General features: G+C 48.8%; 2 long non-coding RNA genes across 3 annotated transcripts; one reads left to right on the top strand and one right to left on the bottom strand.

Annotated features, from left to right (window-relative positions):
- Nucleotides 1–2316: 2316 nt before the first annotated feature.
- On the bottom strand, nucleotides 2317–12856 carry LOC116654253 (uncharacterized). The gene is made up of 2 exons (XR_004309326.2): nucleotides 12071–12856; nucleotides 2317–11786 (listed from the first exon to the last, which is right to left on the bottom strand). It is a non-coding gene; the product is annotated as an uncharacterized LOC116654253 (long non-coding RNA).
- LOC146757400 (uncharacterized) lies at nucleotides 3605–16806 on the top strand. Of its 2 annotated transcripts, XR_014936541.1 has the most exons (4): nucleotides 3605–4425; nucleotides 6473–6553; nucleotides 13527–14032; nucleotides 14533–16806. It is a non-coding gene; the product is annotated as an uncharacterized LOC146757400 (long non-coding RNA). The 2 variants fall into 2 exon arrangements; XR_014936542.1 differs by lacking the exons at nucleotides 6473–6553; nucleotides 13527–14032; nucleotides 14533–16806 and adding an exon at nucleotides 4898–5228.
- Nucleotides 16807–17148: the final 342 nt, after the last annotated feature.

The following is a 17148-nucleotide window of genomic DNA, read 5'->3' as shown; positions in this document are numbered from 1 at the left end:
TGTAGGATGCTGAGGAGAAGGAGCAATGGACCACCAGGAAGAGGGGTTGTAGGCCACTATGGAGAGATGGCTGTAGGTTGCCATGAAGAAAGGGCAATAGGCTGACATGGAGAAGGAGCAATAGGTCACCATAGAGAGATGGCTGTAGGTTGCCATGAAAAAGGGGCAATGGGCTGCTGTGGAGAGGGGCTGTAGGCTCCCATTAGTCCTCCCTTATTCGTCCTCTGGGCTGCAAAAAGCCTTTAGCTCTCTGCTAGAGGTTACAGCCTTGAAGCTCTATTCCTTAACCCTGCTGAACAGACAAAGCCCTGTTTTTTTTCTTCTCTGCGGTCACTTAAAAACATTTGCATGTGGGATCGCCGAGGCGCTGCCCTGTAATTGAGATGCTGGGTGGCAATCTGCTCCCCTCCTCCGCCTGGAAGTGTTCCACGCAGAACCCTCTAATTAAACAGAAAATGGTTTGTCATGTGTAACTGCCTCTTCTGAATGTAACAAACTCATTTCAAGAGATGCCAACACCATCTTTATAGCTGTTTTAATAATCTTCACTTGAATCAGAGAGGGCTCTAACCTCCTATTTCACTTCACCAGCTGTTTATTTCGATGGGATTTTTTTTTTCATCCCCCCCCCTTTGCATGGAGAACGTGTAGATGACTTTACTCCTTTCCCCCCAAGCCCCCTCTTTACCAGCATGGAAATCCTCATTAGAGTCACCAACTTTAAGGCTGTGAAATCTTCTATTTGCAGTGGGAGCACGTGCAGGCTGTGAGCTCTAAGCCCTGTCGCTCAGCAGCCCCACAGCTTGCTCGGGAGCGGAGGTGTTTCAAGCAGTTCACAGAGCTCCCCATCCATTCTGCAGACAGATGTGTGTGCCACAGCCACCCTCTGCACATGCCCATAATAGAAGCCATTAGCTCCGCCGTTCCCCGCGCTCTGCAGCGCATCGCGGGGATGCAACGCGTTCCTAATGCATGAAGTGTGGTCTGGGTAGGACACAAATAGTGTTGCAGATTACCAGGTAAAATTGGCTTTTCCCTCTCCCCCATCCTTCTCAGACAGTTCCCTGCCAAACTTCAGCTTTTAAGTCGGCACTCAAAGAAATTCTCCCTGCGTAAAAGGCCTCTTGCTACCTTTTAAATTGGCTAATGTTTGGCAGAAAAGCTGAGGAGCCGGCGCTGTTATTTAGTGCCTTCATTACTTACTGCCTTGAGACTTCATCTGATATTCCTGGCTCCTGTTCATTCAGGGTGTGCTGGGATAGCGGTGCTGTCCGCATCCCTTCTGCCTGTCCCTGGGACCCAGGGGAGGAGGGGGAGGCTGGCAGTGATGTGCCAGGCTCTCCCTGCCCTGCATGGCTCCAGCAGACTTGGTTTATGGTCCAAACCCAACCCAGGAGCTGAGGACAAACACCCGCCTTGCTGCTGGTGGAAGACAAGAAACAGCATTCCTCCAACCGGGAATGTTGTTAGCATCCAGCTGGGATGTGAAAATCACTCGTAGGTTTGTATCTCTAAATATTGCCAGCCTGATGCCACCATCTTCAAAAAGGGAAGGAACAGCAAGCCGACTCCTGTCAGTTTGTTAGAGCATATTTATAACTCGAATGCTAATTCCTGCTCTTGACTCATAATAGCTTCTGAATTCTGAATCTTTAAATTCTCATGTTTTGAGGTTAATCCATTCAGATAGATTGGGAAGTCGAATTTATAATTTGGAGAAGTAGTGTCAGTCCTTCTTTGCTTCAGCCCATCATTTCACGTCGGCACTGGGTCCCACCAGCCAGCCAGTGCTTGACCCTTCCTTATAGTCTAGTCAGGAGCAATGCCTTCATTTTATCTGACTTGATAGTGCAGTTTCATTCCTACTCTTACCTTGGCCTGTAAGCTTAAGAGCGGCGATGACTGGCTGTCAGCATACTCGCCTGCCTCTGATTTAACTCATTCAGCTTATTGTGAGCCTTAACCTATTTTCCGTGCTGCCTCCAAGTGTAAAGAGATTAATAAGACCCAAAAAAGCCCAACAAAACCCCAACCCCCTATCTTCATTTATCCACTTTCTCCCATGGAGCGCTGCAGACCCGCAGGGTTTGGAGGCAGGAATGGTGTTAATGCACAGCATTGGGCACAGCCTTTAGCAGCAGCCCCTGCAGAAGGAAATGCCTGTCCCAGTGCTCTCCTGGTGACAAAGCTCCAGGAGCTGCCTTCACCTTGCATAAAGCTTTGCTTGACTTGCTCTCATTATGCTCTCGTCTGGTATCAGATTGTGTGGCGAGCATGCTCATTACAGAGCGAGACAAAAGAAAAGAGGAACCTGCGTTTGGATGAGAGTTCTGTCTTTTAATCACCGTGGTTGGAAACAATAGCAGAATCACAAAGCAACGCTTGTGAATTTCTTTCTTGAAACTTTCGTGCTTCTTTTCAGCTTCTTGTATTTTTTCCCCTCAGTGAAGTGGTGGAAGATGACAGTGTTTTAATGATGCCTGTTAGTGTGGCTCCCCACCACTACTGAGGTGTCACCCAGCAGTGAGGATGGGGAGTGTTTCTTCCTATCGAGTTGGACAGCAGCCCCCATGTGCCAACTGTGCCACCGTGCCCATGAATCCCCACTCCTTGTGTTGCATATCCCTCATCCTGCCTTTCCTTAATGCACAAGGCTTTGGGTGGGGGCTCCTCATCAAGCCAATCCACCCCTCCTGCCTGGCACAGCCGACTTCCAGCAGCAGTGTTTTGTGTCTCCGTTTTAATTGCACTACAGGAATGACTTTCTGCCAACAGTTCATTAGACATCGTGAATGCTTGAACTGAAGAACGGTCCCTCTGGGTTAACATCGCGCTCCAAGACGCCCTTCTTGTTGGATGGCTGTCAGACAAGTTGATAACAGAATATTTCAGGACTGGTGGTGAGACACAGCCATCTAAATTGAGGCTTCCAGCCAGGTGAGCCAACAGCAGGAAGGCAGCACTTCTGCATTCGGGGTGTCACAGGCATGGAGGGAGCACGGAGAGCCCAGATTACAAAGGAGCTGTCTTTATTCTAGGAATAGGAGGAAGGCAGAGGGTTTGGTAGCAGTGATTTGGGCAGGAAGCTCCACTGCTGGAGTAGAACCCAACACCATAGCAGGAGCACTGCAAGCGCACCCTGCATTGTTAACTTTGGTGCAGGTTTCCAACACTTTAAATGGTGGTGGATTTAGCACGGAGAGTCATGCAGTTGCATGTTACCTCTTCTTCCCCCCATCCCCAAAGCTGTCAGTGACCCCGGTGTGTGTGTGTGTGAGAGGGGCACGGAGCTCAGTGCTGCTGGGGGTTATTCTGCAGCCCCTGGAAATAACCTTTGGAAATGGAGTTTAAGCTATAAAGCTCGTTTTAGCTATCTCCTAAGTGCTGCTCATCCTGGGAGATAAGTCATTCCGTGCCCGTCTTTAAAAATGACTGGCTCAGCTATTGTCTGCATCAAATCACCTTTGTTTATAGTGCACTCCGTAATGGATCGAGCGGCGGAGTAAAATTTAAATAAGTAATTATGGTGCAGGAGGCACACGCTAAATGGAGCCATTTCCCCGGCTGTGCTGCCCTTTGAGCTGCACTCTGAGCACGGGGGAACTCCCTGCAGTCCCTCTGTAATCAGGTGGGTTCAAACAGGCAGCCGCTGGCAGCTTGTGCACCTTTGCTTTCCCAGCCCTGCTGCTGTTCCAGGTCTGCCTAAGCAAGCTACAATTATCGGGACAGCTCAAAAAGACCCCACTTACGGGGCTTAGGGGCTTTGCTTTGTTTTTAACACAGAAAGGCAAACGCTCTGCAATCTGGGCTTGGGTTCTGGTGATAACAGCTCGCTGTAAGGATCCCAACCTGCCGTCCCTCCGCTCAAAAACGGACCGAGAGCCATTGGCGCATCCTCCGGAGCCAGCAGGTGGAGCTTTAAGAAAAGCATCCCTTGCAGCCCCATGGAGTGGGAGCTCTCATGCGCTGCGATGCCGCTGGAACCCAAACGCTTTGCTCTGCTTGGGCGCACAGCGGCACAGACCCCGAGGAGCCGCTTTCTCTTCCCCCATATTAAAGCACGCCAACCAACGATGTAACCTCAAAACAACACCAAGGGGAGATCTAATGCCCTCTGAAGTGAAGTCAGCTGCCATTCCTCACCGCTCTGTGCCCTCCATCCCACCAACACACAGGGCCCAAATCACCTCCCTACGGTTCTCTCCCCATCCCATGTTTAAGCTCCTATTTGCACCTAAACACCATCCTATGACGTTACCCCGTGTTTAATCCCTCTCTTTATTCCTTTCTTGTTGTTTTTTTTTCCCCCCTTTTTCTTTCCCAGAGCTATTTATCATTTTAATGGAACGCTGTGGAATATTACATTGCGCCATGTGTTTAAATTGATAAATTGTATTAGGAAAACATCAGATGGGATTTTTAATGGTAAGTGGAGCTTTAGTAGATATATTTTCTCATTAGCAGACTAACTGCACGCAGACGGCATGGGGCTGGGATGGGAAGGATTTGGGGATAAGCGATATTTATGACTTATTTGACTAATTAAGGCATAATTTTATCGCAAAGTTTTTTTCTTCCCCCGACTTTGCTGAACGGGATGAAGGAGGAAAACTTACCCCAGTGCAGTTACTCTACAACATCAGTTGCCATAACAACTTCATGTAATACTATATTTTCACTCGAAATTCCTTTTAAGACTCAGTTGCTGTAATAATTTGTTTCAGCTGCTAAAAGGCATGTTTCTCTTTGTGGTGGTTTCAAGGCACTCATTACGGTAACAAAAAAGTGACTGTGTTAATATAGGCTCTTTTCATTTCAACATATGCAAAAGTTCAATAGACTCCAAAAATAGAATTAAAGGGTGGAGGTGATGAATCTGCTATAAAATCTCTTCCAGCCCTTTAGGAAAGAGGAATGGGCTCAATTGGTGAAGGTGAACTTTACTAATGGCCCTAAGGAGGGGTGCAGCTGCTGCTCTGTACCCATTGATAACTCATTGATGGGAGCCTGAAAACTGCAACTTCACACCGTGCATCCTCACAGCGGAGCTTCAGCATGAGATGAGAGCTGTGTGTGCTGTCCTATGTGTGCCCTGTGTGCTGTCCGGGTTGGGATGCACAACAGTTTGCTCTCCTACAACACCCCTCCTATTTGCTGTCCGCTGCTCTGGGAGGATCTACTCCTCCTAATGGCTCTGCTCCTCGAGTTCATTAAATAATCGCCTCACACCGAATGTGTATTGTCTGGTTTTGGCCACGGGCATACCAGAAGTGTAAAAACAATTTTCAGGCCGCCTGGAGTGTAGTCTGATTTCTGATTCTGATGCTAATTTAGTGGCAGGCAAGAGTGCATGATGAGAGAGGTGCTCTGTCTGCTTTTAACCCTTTCCCCTTGCCGTGTCAGTGCTGCTTTCTCCAGCAACACGCTGTGTTGATGCCCCTGGAGCCGTCCCTTCTCTGTTCTGAATCCCCCATCTGCCTTCTGGCACAGAGCAGTTGAGGCAGCAGCTCCTCAAACAAATCCTTCTTCTAGTTCAGCATATGGACCCCGTTTCTACCAGCGCCAGGCAAATAACAAAGTTTGAAGCTGTTTGGTTAATTGAGGCAGCCAAAATATGGTTCCTTCACCACAGTCCCTGGGCTCCTTGGGCTCAAGGAGATCTGGGCGCTTACCCAGTATTTGCCCTGGGGACAAAGGGGGACAGAAGGGGAATCCATCGTCCCCGGAGCTGCCAGTCCTCAGCTCTGACTGGAGTTGAATTTTTGGCTCACATAGGATGCTGGGGAGATGCAGAGAGTCCACAGGATTCAGACTTCAGGAGCTGGTCCTGATGGGGCCCTTCCAACCTGGGATGTTCTATAGAATCATCGGATGAACTGGGTTGAAAAGGACCACAATGCTCATCCAGTTCCAGCCCCCTGCTATGTGCAGGGTCACCAGCCACCAGACCAGGCTGCCCAGAGCCACATCCTGCCTGGTCTTGAATGCCTGCAGGGATGGGCTCTACAATTAACACCGACCCCAATTCCATGGATGTAGAAAAGCACCAAACCTTTACAGGCTGCATAGATCCCACATTCAATCACTCTGAAATTATTCTGCACTTACACCATTTTAACAGATGAAGGTCTCCAGTTGGATCCCAGTCTCCTGATAGCATTCATGATTCACTGCTCATTCCAACATGGTGCTTTCCTCCCTTCTTTCCTCATCTCAGTCCTTTATGCTGGATGGAAAGGGTTACTCCAGGGGCACTTTGCATCTGTTCCTTCTGACAGCTCCATGGCCACCCCTTGGATTTTGGGCAGCAATGCCAATGGCCATTTAGCGCATCTCCCCCTGCCTGCAGCACAATCTTCATCAAGGTTTTCCTCCCGTCTCCCCCCCCTTCCCGGCAGCTTATCTTGTTGCTTAATTGTCTTCATGCTTTCTCACAGCTTCCTGCTTTCCTTCTATTTCCCTTAAACCACAGCCGTGGCTCCAGAGTGACCCTCATCCGACTCCACGTCTGTCAACCCCAGCTGTGAAATTTGGGCCGGGCGAATTCTTTTGGGTGAGTAGAGATGATAGAAAAGGCCATGTCTCACAGTGAAAGATGAATCACTCTTTTTGCCTTTTACTCCTTCTTGTAGTAACGTTATTCCCGAGGAGTTGGGTTGGTTTTTTTTTTTTTGCTATTTATGTGATTGTCAAATGTGATTCCGTCAGGATTACAAAGGAGCTCAGCACGAATTAGCGGCCACTTAATGTTGCAGCAGGCAGCGATGTAAATGTACTCCATGAGCTCATCTACAACTCAGTCCTTAGCGGATGCTTCAAGGTAGATTTTTTTCCTAAAGTGGCCATAAATTGCAACCAGTCATTGGACTCCTTCCAGTCCTAGAGCAATTACTGGGCCAGTTGGGCTGAAGGGTTTGATCAGGTGTTTTACTAGCAGGGTTTTATTTCACTAAATGAACATCTCCTAAAGAACCAGGAATGTAATATTTACACGTTAAAGTGCTGCCGTAATGGCACTGCATTTAACTTCACTAGGAGACCAGGAATCCTGTGGTAAAATGCCTTGATAACTGCTGCATTTACCAGGGGAATGAATTTATAGCAGTTGAATTCCTCCAGCAGAACAAAGGGCTGCATTATGAAAGCTCTGTGTCTCGCCTGAGCCAACCTCGCTCCTTCCTCTCGCTCTGTGTCATTGCATTGTCCAAACCATGGAAGGGTTTGGGGTGATGTGGTGGGATGTCCTCCTTCCTTCTCGGCTGTAGAATTTCATAGAGAAATTTCATAGAATGAGTTGGGTTGGAAGGGACCTCAAAGGTTATCCAGGTGCAGAAAGGGTTGACAAACACTGCATCAGGCAGCAGATCAGGTTGGCCACGTCCCCATCCAACTCAGCCATGAGCACGCCCAGGGATGGCAGTCTGTGCTGCTGGAGTTAGTCTAACTTGGAAGTCTTGCAAGAGGTTCTCTATGCAATGGATCTGAAAGGAGGTTGTGGTGAGGTGGGGGTTGGCCTCTTCTCCCTGGTTACAGTGATAGAACAGGAAGAGTGGACTCAAGGGAGGTTTGAGTTGGAGATATGGCACTGGGTGCTATGGTCAGTGGGCAGCATTGATTACCACCAGTGCTTGTGGTAGGTTGGACTGGATGATCTGAGAGGTCTTTTCCATCCCGAACGATTCTACAATTATATGCAAAGGGTGGAAATGGGGATGCAATGGGCTCAATGCCATTCAAGAAAAGGCCACCCTGTTTGCTTCTCTGTCCACACTTTCTGTGCCCCTTTGCTGCTTGCTTGTGTTAGGCACCTCATATAAACAACTTGGGTTCAGCGGTGCAGCTTCCCTCCCCTTGTTTTTTTTCTCCCACTGGTATTAATAGTAGCTAATTATTGCTTTTACTATTAGCTCATGTGTTGTAAATACACTTAATGCAGTACGCATCCCTCACTCTCTGCCTCATGTTCTACTGCCTATATTCTCCCTTTTAACATGCAACCAAACTAATTGGTGACTGGCACTGCTCTACCTGACACGCTATTCTTTGGGATAATTACACTCAGAATCCCAGCATTTCTATATAGTTGGCCAGAGAGGACCCAGCTAAAAATGGTTCTGCACAAACCCAACCTCGATGCCATCCCGTAGGGATGTATCAGATTGCCCTGGGAGAAGCAGCAGCTCTGCTCCACACTCTCTTTGCTCATTGGTGTTGGGTTTTTGGGGAGCCAGTGGGATGCAGCCCCGTCAACCCGGTCACTGGTGAAAAATCTTTTTAATTATCCAAGCGGTGGTAAATGCTCTTATTGGAATGTGCATAAGCTGTAACTCTGCTAATTTTCATCTTTAATCTCTCCTGGAACAGCTCAGCTCCTGCTCCCCTTGGCGCTGCCGTTCCCAAAGGCACCCAGAGGAACCACTCTGTGCGTTGGTGTCATCAGAGCCCTCAGCAAATCCATTTCAGAGCTCTGCCCTAAAAACACTCAGGGTTATTTGTGAGTGTAATGTCAAGGCAGCCTGATGGGACATACGTGCCCTGCTTGGTTTTACACTGTGAGCTTTCCAGGTGCGACGCTGCTGCTGATTTTGCCTTTTTCCCTCCTTCCCATCTGGGAGATGGAGTGGAGCAGAACCATTTGCAAGGAGAACATCTTCTCTGCACTGCAATGAAGGAAACACTCTCATTCCTCAGATGGGACCTTCCCCTTTGCTGCTCCTCCTGCCCCAGCTCTGCTCCTTGCAGCAATGCCATGCACAGCTGTGCTGGGTTGGGCAGCAGCTGGCGGCGATGTGAGTGTTGCAGTGCTGCTGTGGAGCACCACTTCTCTCTTTCACGCCCTTTTGGGCAGAGCAGAACATATGTGCTGTTACCTCTTTCATTCTTCTACAGAACATTAGGACTAATAAAAACCTTTCAGGGCGGCTGATAACAGAAGTGGCTGAGGTTGCGCTCTAAGAAAAACAAAGGCTGGTTCAGAATAAAGCCCCCAGCACCTCCTTCGTCCTGTTTTGTTGGCTATAAAAATGAGCGTTGACCCCCTGCCATGGCTACTGCCTCTCTGTGCTTGGCTAATTGCACACAATCTGCATACCTGGGTGCTAACGAGGGGCTCAGGGCACCAGCGTACCCTTTAAATAACAGCACATCGAAACGTCATTGCTTTCATGTTTGTCTCCTCTCTTCTAATTACTGGAGGCAGCTGCCTTTAAAGCATAGGCCATTTCCTCCTCTTCCTGCAGCGGGGTCATAACAGCTTGTTTATAGACTGCCAGGCTGCTTCGCTGCAACAGATTGCGACTTTAAATAGCAGGGTTGCTAAGAGTGAGGTAAGGGCGGTGAGAGCACGGAGCTCGCTCAACACAAGGCGATGGGTGTTGGGGGAGATGGGAGCCACCAACAAAAGCGCAACGCCGGAGGGCGGGCGGTTGTCTCAGCTCAGTGCGTAGGGATGTGAGCTCCTCTATATGGGGGAAGGCAGCGTGGTTGTGCCAGCTGTGTCCTGGGGAAACCTCTCCTTGGTTTTTCTTGGATGATCTCACGCAACGGCACCGTTACCCGTCGGTTATTCATCCGCAGCAAATGCCAAGAGCTCCTGTTTGGCGTCGGGATGAATATCAGAAAAGTTGATTCATTGACTTTCAAAACAACAGAAAACCTACACTGGACAAATGCTAGAAAACACGCGTTGGTAAAGAGGTGGACTGAGTGATGAACATGTTTTCTGCCTCTTGCATCTCTGACTCACGCAGCCCCAGCTTAGTGCAGATTACATTATCTTATCAAACAATTAATTACCTACATCCTTTAATTTCATATATATGCGGTTGGAGATTGTTGTTTTTTGCCTTAGAGTGCCTCTTATCCTCTCCCCAGCAGCCTGTTGCTGCTCAATAGAAGGGATTATTTTTGTGGGGGCCATGCCAGATTTATTCATCCTGCTAAGTTCGCATGAGGAACTGGGGTGAAAATGAGGGAAAAGAGGACCACAGTGGTCACATTGAGCTCAACCCCTTGGATTCAGTCACTGGCATGCTGCTGCTAAAGTCCTTGGAGGAAGAATTCATTAGATGAACCTTAGCATGAGTTTTCCACGGCTTTGATTTTAATCAAAGGGTGGGTTTGAAACGGTTTTATCATTAGAATCTGTTGACTGAATGTCAATGTGAAGCAGTTCCCCTTTCCTGCCCCAACTCATGTATAGATGCATCCCATGTGCTTAAGGGAAATCCCAGGTTGAGAGCACGGGGCAGCAGAAATGAGTCCCCAAGGCTTCCAGCACACTGCAAGCTGATGTCTCCCTGCATTTCAAGGACCAAAGTTCAATTGCACCACTGCTATTCTGCTCCTCCATAATGGAGCTAATCAATTAAAATGCTCCATCCTTAAAGCATTGCAGAAGGGAAGCCTCGTGCGGAATGGCTGCCTTACAAGGGCTGCAGGATGCGAGTTAAGCAATGCAGCCTTTTATCTCCAAATCTGCAAAATCCAGCTGCCGTGTTAACCCAGGTGGCTGGTGGAGCTCTTTAGTCGGTTGCTGAGGAGTGTTTGTGCATGCGGCGGTGGAGCTCTTTCCCTCTGAAGACCAATTTGCACGAGACCCAGTGACTGCAGCGAGCCTCTGAGCCCCAAACCTCGGGGCTACAGCTCAGCATCCCGACCAAAGTGCTGCTGGAGCTGTGCAGGAGGAGGGCTGCGTTCTCTGTAGCATCGCTGAAATCCGCTACGGGTGCGCGTTTGAATTTTAAACAGCTTCGCTTTCCAGGTCAGCACAATGCCGGGTTCAATCCCAATGCATGAATGGAGTATAGAGACGTAGAGTGAGCTTTCTGTGCTCAAGGATGCCTGGGTTGGCTGCCCATAGAAGTGCGGGTGCGTCCTTGGAGAGCTAAAGGGCACCTGGCCATGTAGGTCCAATGTTTGTAGACTGCAGGGTGCTGCAGTTTTCTGTGCCGGGTGGACAGGGTGGGTTGGAGCGTCCTGCTTTTGGGATTGGTCTAAATAGGTTGAGGTCTGGATGGAAACAGCAGTTATGGCGATGTCAGGAGATGTGCAGGAGCAAAGCAAAGCCGGATCCTGACTGCACGCTGCCTGCACACAGCATCCTGCATCCTGCCTGCAGCTCCCGCAACAAAAGAAAGTAGGTCAGGGCCGGTCCCGCCGGCACGCGCTGGAGCACGGCTGCATCCTGCAGCAGGAATGCACTGTGTGTCTCCTCCAGGAAGGGGCACGGAGAGGGAACACGGAACCCTGCAGTGCCCGGAGCTGTGCCCTGTGCCCTGCTGCAGCTGAGTGAGCCCAGGGCTCCAAGTGTGGCAGGGGATGCTCGGTGCTCTGTGTGCTCCAAATGTGGCTGGGCACACTCAGAGCTCTAAGCACCTGAAGTGTTGCAGGGGATTCTCAGAGTGATGTATGCCCCAAAATGTCACAGGGGATGCTCAGTACTATGTGTGCCCCAAATGTGGCAGGGGATGCTCAGTGTTCTTGATCCTGACCCCAAGGGTCCTTTCCTGCTCATCCCCGCAGCCATGAAGCTCCGGTTCTACTCGAGCGATTACCCGACACGTTAATTGGGACTCCCGCTATGATTAAAAAGAAATTTCAGATTAAGCCCACCATGCTGTGTAGCTCAGGAAGAAAACATCTCTTTATAAACACAGCAGGATGGCGGGGACTCCATTATTATGATTTTTCCAACTTTGAAGGATCTGGCTCTCACCACTGTTTTGACCACACGATGACAAGCGCGGCAGTCACTCAGCTCCGGTCGAAGCCAAACGGAAGGGATGCTGCAGGGAGATAAAATTGCAGGGTGTTTTTCCTCCCGTTTTTTTTGTTGTTGCTTTTTTTTTTTCTTTTCTCTTAAACCCATTATGATTATCACATTATCTCCGCAGCTCTCGCATGCCATCCATGTAGGGCTCCACACAGAGCTCGGAGGAGCATCCCTGGGGAGGGTCCTCATGGCAGCAGTATTTGGGATTTGGCCTTGAGCTGCCGTTTCAATGGGGAAATGCTGATGGCCAGGCAAGGGCAGTGCTGGATTATCCCCCCCCTATCCTTACGAACTCACCTTCTGGTGTTCCAGCTGAAGCAGCATGGGGCGAGTAAACTCCACTGCTCAAATGAGAGTGGATCAGCTCGGTTTGCTTGCATTTATTCATGACTTCACCACTCCGCTGGGGCCTGCAAAATCAGAGCCAAAAGGAACTGCAGCGAAAATTGGCCTACATGTGACGGCTTTAAATAATCTGCCCTTTTGCTCTAGTTCTGTGTTGAGATGTGCTGGAAGCCCGAGGAGCTGGCGTGATGCAGGAGCTGTGTTATGTTTTCTTGCTCTGCTGTCTGCCTTTGGTTTCCTGTGCACTGGGGAAAGTGATGCTGCCAGGGGAGCAAAAACCTGTTCAAGAATTCCTGTGTTCGATTCATGGCTCGAAATTATGAGAATCAGCATGGTGGATTAGCTTTTAATTCAAAAGACGGGAAAAATAAGAAAGGAAGCAAACAGAAATAAACAGATTAGTGCATGATAGCAGCGCTGACACCCAGGAGCAGGGCGGTGTGTTGGGCTTGGAAGCAGAGGAGCGTTGGATCCATCTGCAAACCAGGTCACCGCTGCTGGCGTGCGCTCTCTGGGGCCCCTTTGGATCACACCATGAATTCTCTTCCCCCCAGCTCCCAGCAGCTGGGATTACTTCTCACGTACTGCACTCACATAATTGCCTCAATAATTTCTGAGATCCTGTTTCTTTTCCTTCCATTCTTCTTCCATTCTTCATCCCTTCTCCTTTCCCTTTCCCTTCTTTGTCCCTTTCCTTTTTCCTCTCCTCTCCTCTCCTCTCCTCTCCTCTCCTCTCCTCTCCTCTCCTCTCCTCTCCTCTCCTCTCCTCTCCTCTCCTCTCCTCTCCTCTCCTCTCCTCTCCTCTCCTCTCCTCTCTTCTCCTCCTCCTTTTCCCTTTCTCTTTCCCCTTCCCCTTCTCCTTCCTCTTCCCTTTCCCTTTCCTGTTTCCTTTCCTTCCTTTTCCCCTTCATGGGGCTGCACTGCTGCCTCCTGTCCCACTTTGGCAGCCCACAACTCAGAGCTCATGCACACACACAGAGGATGTTATACAGCACGGCTGCTGCCTGTGTTTTCCATTAGGATGCTCACACCAAAATTTCAGCAACCATCACACCCTGAGCACACTGGGCTGCTCGCAGTCCCACTTCCCACATTCACCCTGCAAAATCCCCACTACAAACCTGTCAGTGCTGGCACCCCCCACCAGCTCACAGGTCAGGCTGTCAGCCTCCTGCAGTATATTTAGCTCTGGTTTCGTGGGGGCTCCGTGCATTCCCATCTCCTTCACTCCTGACGTGCTAAGTAGATGCAGGAGGCAGCAAGCAGCCTGCGAGGACACAGCACATGGTGATGGGATGGTGGCCTGATCCCCGGGATCCCAGGGCAGCCCACACGTGGAAAGTGTCACTCTGCTTTTCCTTTTTTATTACTATGACTTTTTTTTCTTTTTCTTTTTTTCTTTTTTAAGAATGAATGAAAAACAAGAGACACGCTCAGAAAAGCCAGTTCACTCGAGAGCCAGTCTGGAGACCAGCGAGAAACCAAATGCTCTGATTCCTGGATAGCTCAGCTGTAGGATGACAGAGGCAGCAGCCATGAAAACTTGTCCCAGGGAGAGCAATTTGCGTGCACTGTTGAGAAAGCAGCCCTGAGACAAGTTCCTGTGGGTCTGTAAGGGAACAAAGAACATGGAGTTAAGGCTCGGAGTGGAGGAGGAGATGAACTCTCACTGTTCTGATCGGTTTTTGCTTTTCATTTTTACCTTCTGGGCATGTGAGGATGAGCCCCCAGAGCAACCCTACACAACTTCAGGCTCCATGCATCCTTCTACCTCCACCCGGCGCTGCTGGCCACTGGTGAGGACCTGCTGCATCAAACCTTTCCATCCAAACAGGATGCACGGCTTTAAACCCATCACCCACCATTTAGCTCCATTGTTCAAATAGAAAATGCAGAAATCAGAGCCTCTGGCAGGTAATGCTGTGTTGGATGGGGCGTGGTGAGCACTGCAAGCAAATGGAGAGAGGAAATGGAATAGCAGGGAGAAGAGCATTGCGAGCAGGGGTGTGCACCCTAAACAGGAGGGTTAACCAGGGCTTATTCAGAAGGAAGGCAGTAATTGCAGCCTGTGTGAAGCAGTAATATCCTTTTGTGCATTATTTACCCGGGAACATCTGCTAATACATATACATTCTACGGTGCATGTAAACAACCTGCGCAGGAAGAGGATTAGGAGATTTATAAAAAATTAGAAGCGAGTTAAAAGGGCAATTAGAAGAGCAGAAAGAGATATTGAGCAGTGAATTAGAGAGGATATTTTAACACACAATCAGAGCTTCCCGAGACGTATCCAGAGCAGAGAGAAGGTAAAAGAGAAAATTGGTCAATTACGCCATGATAGCGGGGAATTGGTGACATGGGAGAAGGTAATGGCTGATTTGTTAAACAGTTATTTTGATTCTGTTTGCACAAAGGAGGAAGAGGATGGAGGGCACTGCTGGAAAGGACTCAAGCTGAGCGGATGAAACGAGGAATGAACCAAGGAGAAATAAAGACCTGTTGGAGAGCAGATGGGTGTGGGCAGAATTGCACCCGTATCTGTCGGATGGGAGGAAAATGGATTTATTTATGTTGTTTGGTTGCACAGAGCTGGCTTTGGCTCTGCAGCCCCAGAGCTATTGAGGTGGACCCACAGACAAAAAGTCCTTCTGTCTTTGGGGGAGGATGGAGCATGTAGAGGGGTAGATGGATTAACATGCATAGTGATGGTGCTCATGGCGCATCCTCTATGTGGAGATGGAGGAGGTTGGGTTCTCCAGCGATGCCACTGCACCACCTTCTCAGAAACACCTTTTGTCACTGCTGTGGCCACGTGTCCTATTATTGTATCTGCTGTTGTTTCTCTTTCTGCCCGCAGACCTCAACGGAGCAGGCCATGCAAGCACATCTCCCATTGCCATTCCCATCTGTACGCTGGTGTGGGACATCTCATGTTTCACTGGGGCGAGATACAAGGGATAGCAAGGAGAAATTATGTCAGCCCATGAGATCTCAAGGAGATTGTAAGCAATAGAAAAAAGAAACATTTGCGAGCATACCATGGAAAATATGATCTTGGGCTGTTTGTGGAGTTGTGCTGGAAACTAAGGCAAAATGTGATGGAAGGCATTGGAGCAGGGTGGATTTAGGGGAGGCTGCACTTGATGGACCACAGAAATAGATCCACTGATCCATTACTTTGGCTGAGAAGCGATGTGTTTGTTCTGCAGACCCTCTGAAGTGGGGAGTGCATCTCACAGCAACTTGCCAAGACAAGGGAGGTAAACTGGAAAAGATAATGTGGGGGCACAGTGCTGTCCAGGCAGCGATGGGGAATGTGCCATGTGATGCTGCTTTCACCGGGTGCACTGAGGATTTATTCTCAACATTTGAGAAGTGCTCGTTTTTGGTTTTTTTTTTGTCCTGCTTGGAGGATGAGAGACACAGCATTGCGTGTTTTCTGTTTCCAAAGCATGTAGGAAAAGCTGTGTATTAGCAATTACAGGATGAAACTGTGGAAGAGTGCTACAATGGTTAGAAAATTGGCTCCGACTCAGGAAACGGGATTCTGCAGCAGTGAGCGCATTTCCAGAGGCACAGTGTGGGGTCTCTTCTAGGTTCTCTTTCTTTCTTTATTATTATTTTTCATGAGAAGGATTTGCATGAACAGCCCAAAGTGAGAGTGTTAAAGCTCAGTGATACAAACAAATAAAGGGGAAGCAGGCACACACTGGAAGAGACTTCTCTTTTCAGATCTCTTTGGAGTGCCACCTTCTCTTGTCACCTCTATCTCAGCCCTGGTCACCCCTGCCTCCACTGAACCGAGGGGATGAGCACTTTGGAATGGGTATTTTTGGACATGCATTTTGAGACAGGCATGTTGGGATGCATGCTTTGGAATGGGTGCTTTGGGATGCATACTATGGGATGGGCCCTGTGGGACGGGGGCTTTGTTATAGGCACTTTGGGATGTATATATCAGGATGGGTGCTTTGGGATGGGTACTTTGGAATGGACATCTTGGGATGCATTCTTTGGGATGGACGCCTCGGGATGTGTAGTTTGGGGTTGTGGGAATGCTGCCTGTGAGATGATGGGATTTCTGCCAGCCTCACATCAGCCTTCACAATGCATGAAGACAACACTGCACGAAGGGATTATGAGAACCAACCAGGGGCCATAGCAGAGCTGCACCATGCAGATGGGAAGGTAGTTATTGAGGAGAAGTGTCAGAGCATGCCATAAAGATTTAGTTTATCCTCAGAGAGCTGTGGCTGTTGAGGAGAAATGGGTGCAGGGGGGATGGAGGCCAGGGGAAGGCAGGAGGAACATCAGAAACCTGAAGTCTGTGTCAAGTGACACCTCCTATTTCGCCGTGTATCATGTCTCCCTTCTGGTTTTTAAACAGTAGCCTTTATTGCTAGGAGTTAGAGCACTTGATTGACAAGGCTCGTAATAAACGTCGGGGTTGCCTTTATTTTTCCTACATGTTAAAGGAAAAGATACTAAAAATACAATTACGACTTGGAGCCAGGCGGAGTCTGTTCTAATATAATTCATCTCAAAGAGTATCCATTGTGCCTGCTGCACCCAAATCATTTATAAAACATTAGCATCTCCTATGCTGACATTTCACTCTAATATTATAGGAGTTACACACAGACTTAATAAATAAATAAATAAATAAAGTGCTTCTCTTCATTCTCCCACTGAGAGCTTTGATTTCCAGAGTATGAAGCAAAATAACTAACATAACAACATTCTCCACTTCTAAGGGACAGTGCCAGGCTCATTCAGTTGCTATTGGTTATAGAGAGTAGGACGTGAGGGAGCTATTTCGGATCACGGATTATTTGTTCTGGCTGCATTGGACATCCCTTTAGTGGAGGTTTAGAGCCCTGTAGAAGGAGAAGTTTGGATAGGAGCTGGAATTGAGAGGGATCAATGGATCAAACCCTCCCTTCTTCTTCCCTGAATCCCACCTGCTGTTCCCCTGAGCCTCTGCTTCCATTTGGTGTATCCCAACCTTTGGCTATGGAGCTTCCCTGGGC

This window comes from Coturnix japonica, chromosome 22, assembly GCF_054131305.1.
Source record: "Coturnix japonica strain WE chromosome 22, WE-NBRP24, whole genome shotgun sequence".
NCBI lineage: Eukaryota > Metazoa > Chordata > Aves > Galliformes > Phasianidae > Coturnix > Coturnix japonica.
Note: the sequence above shows the minus strand (reverse complement) of the source record. Positions and strands in the feature narration are given on the sequence as shown.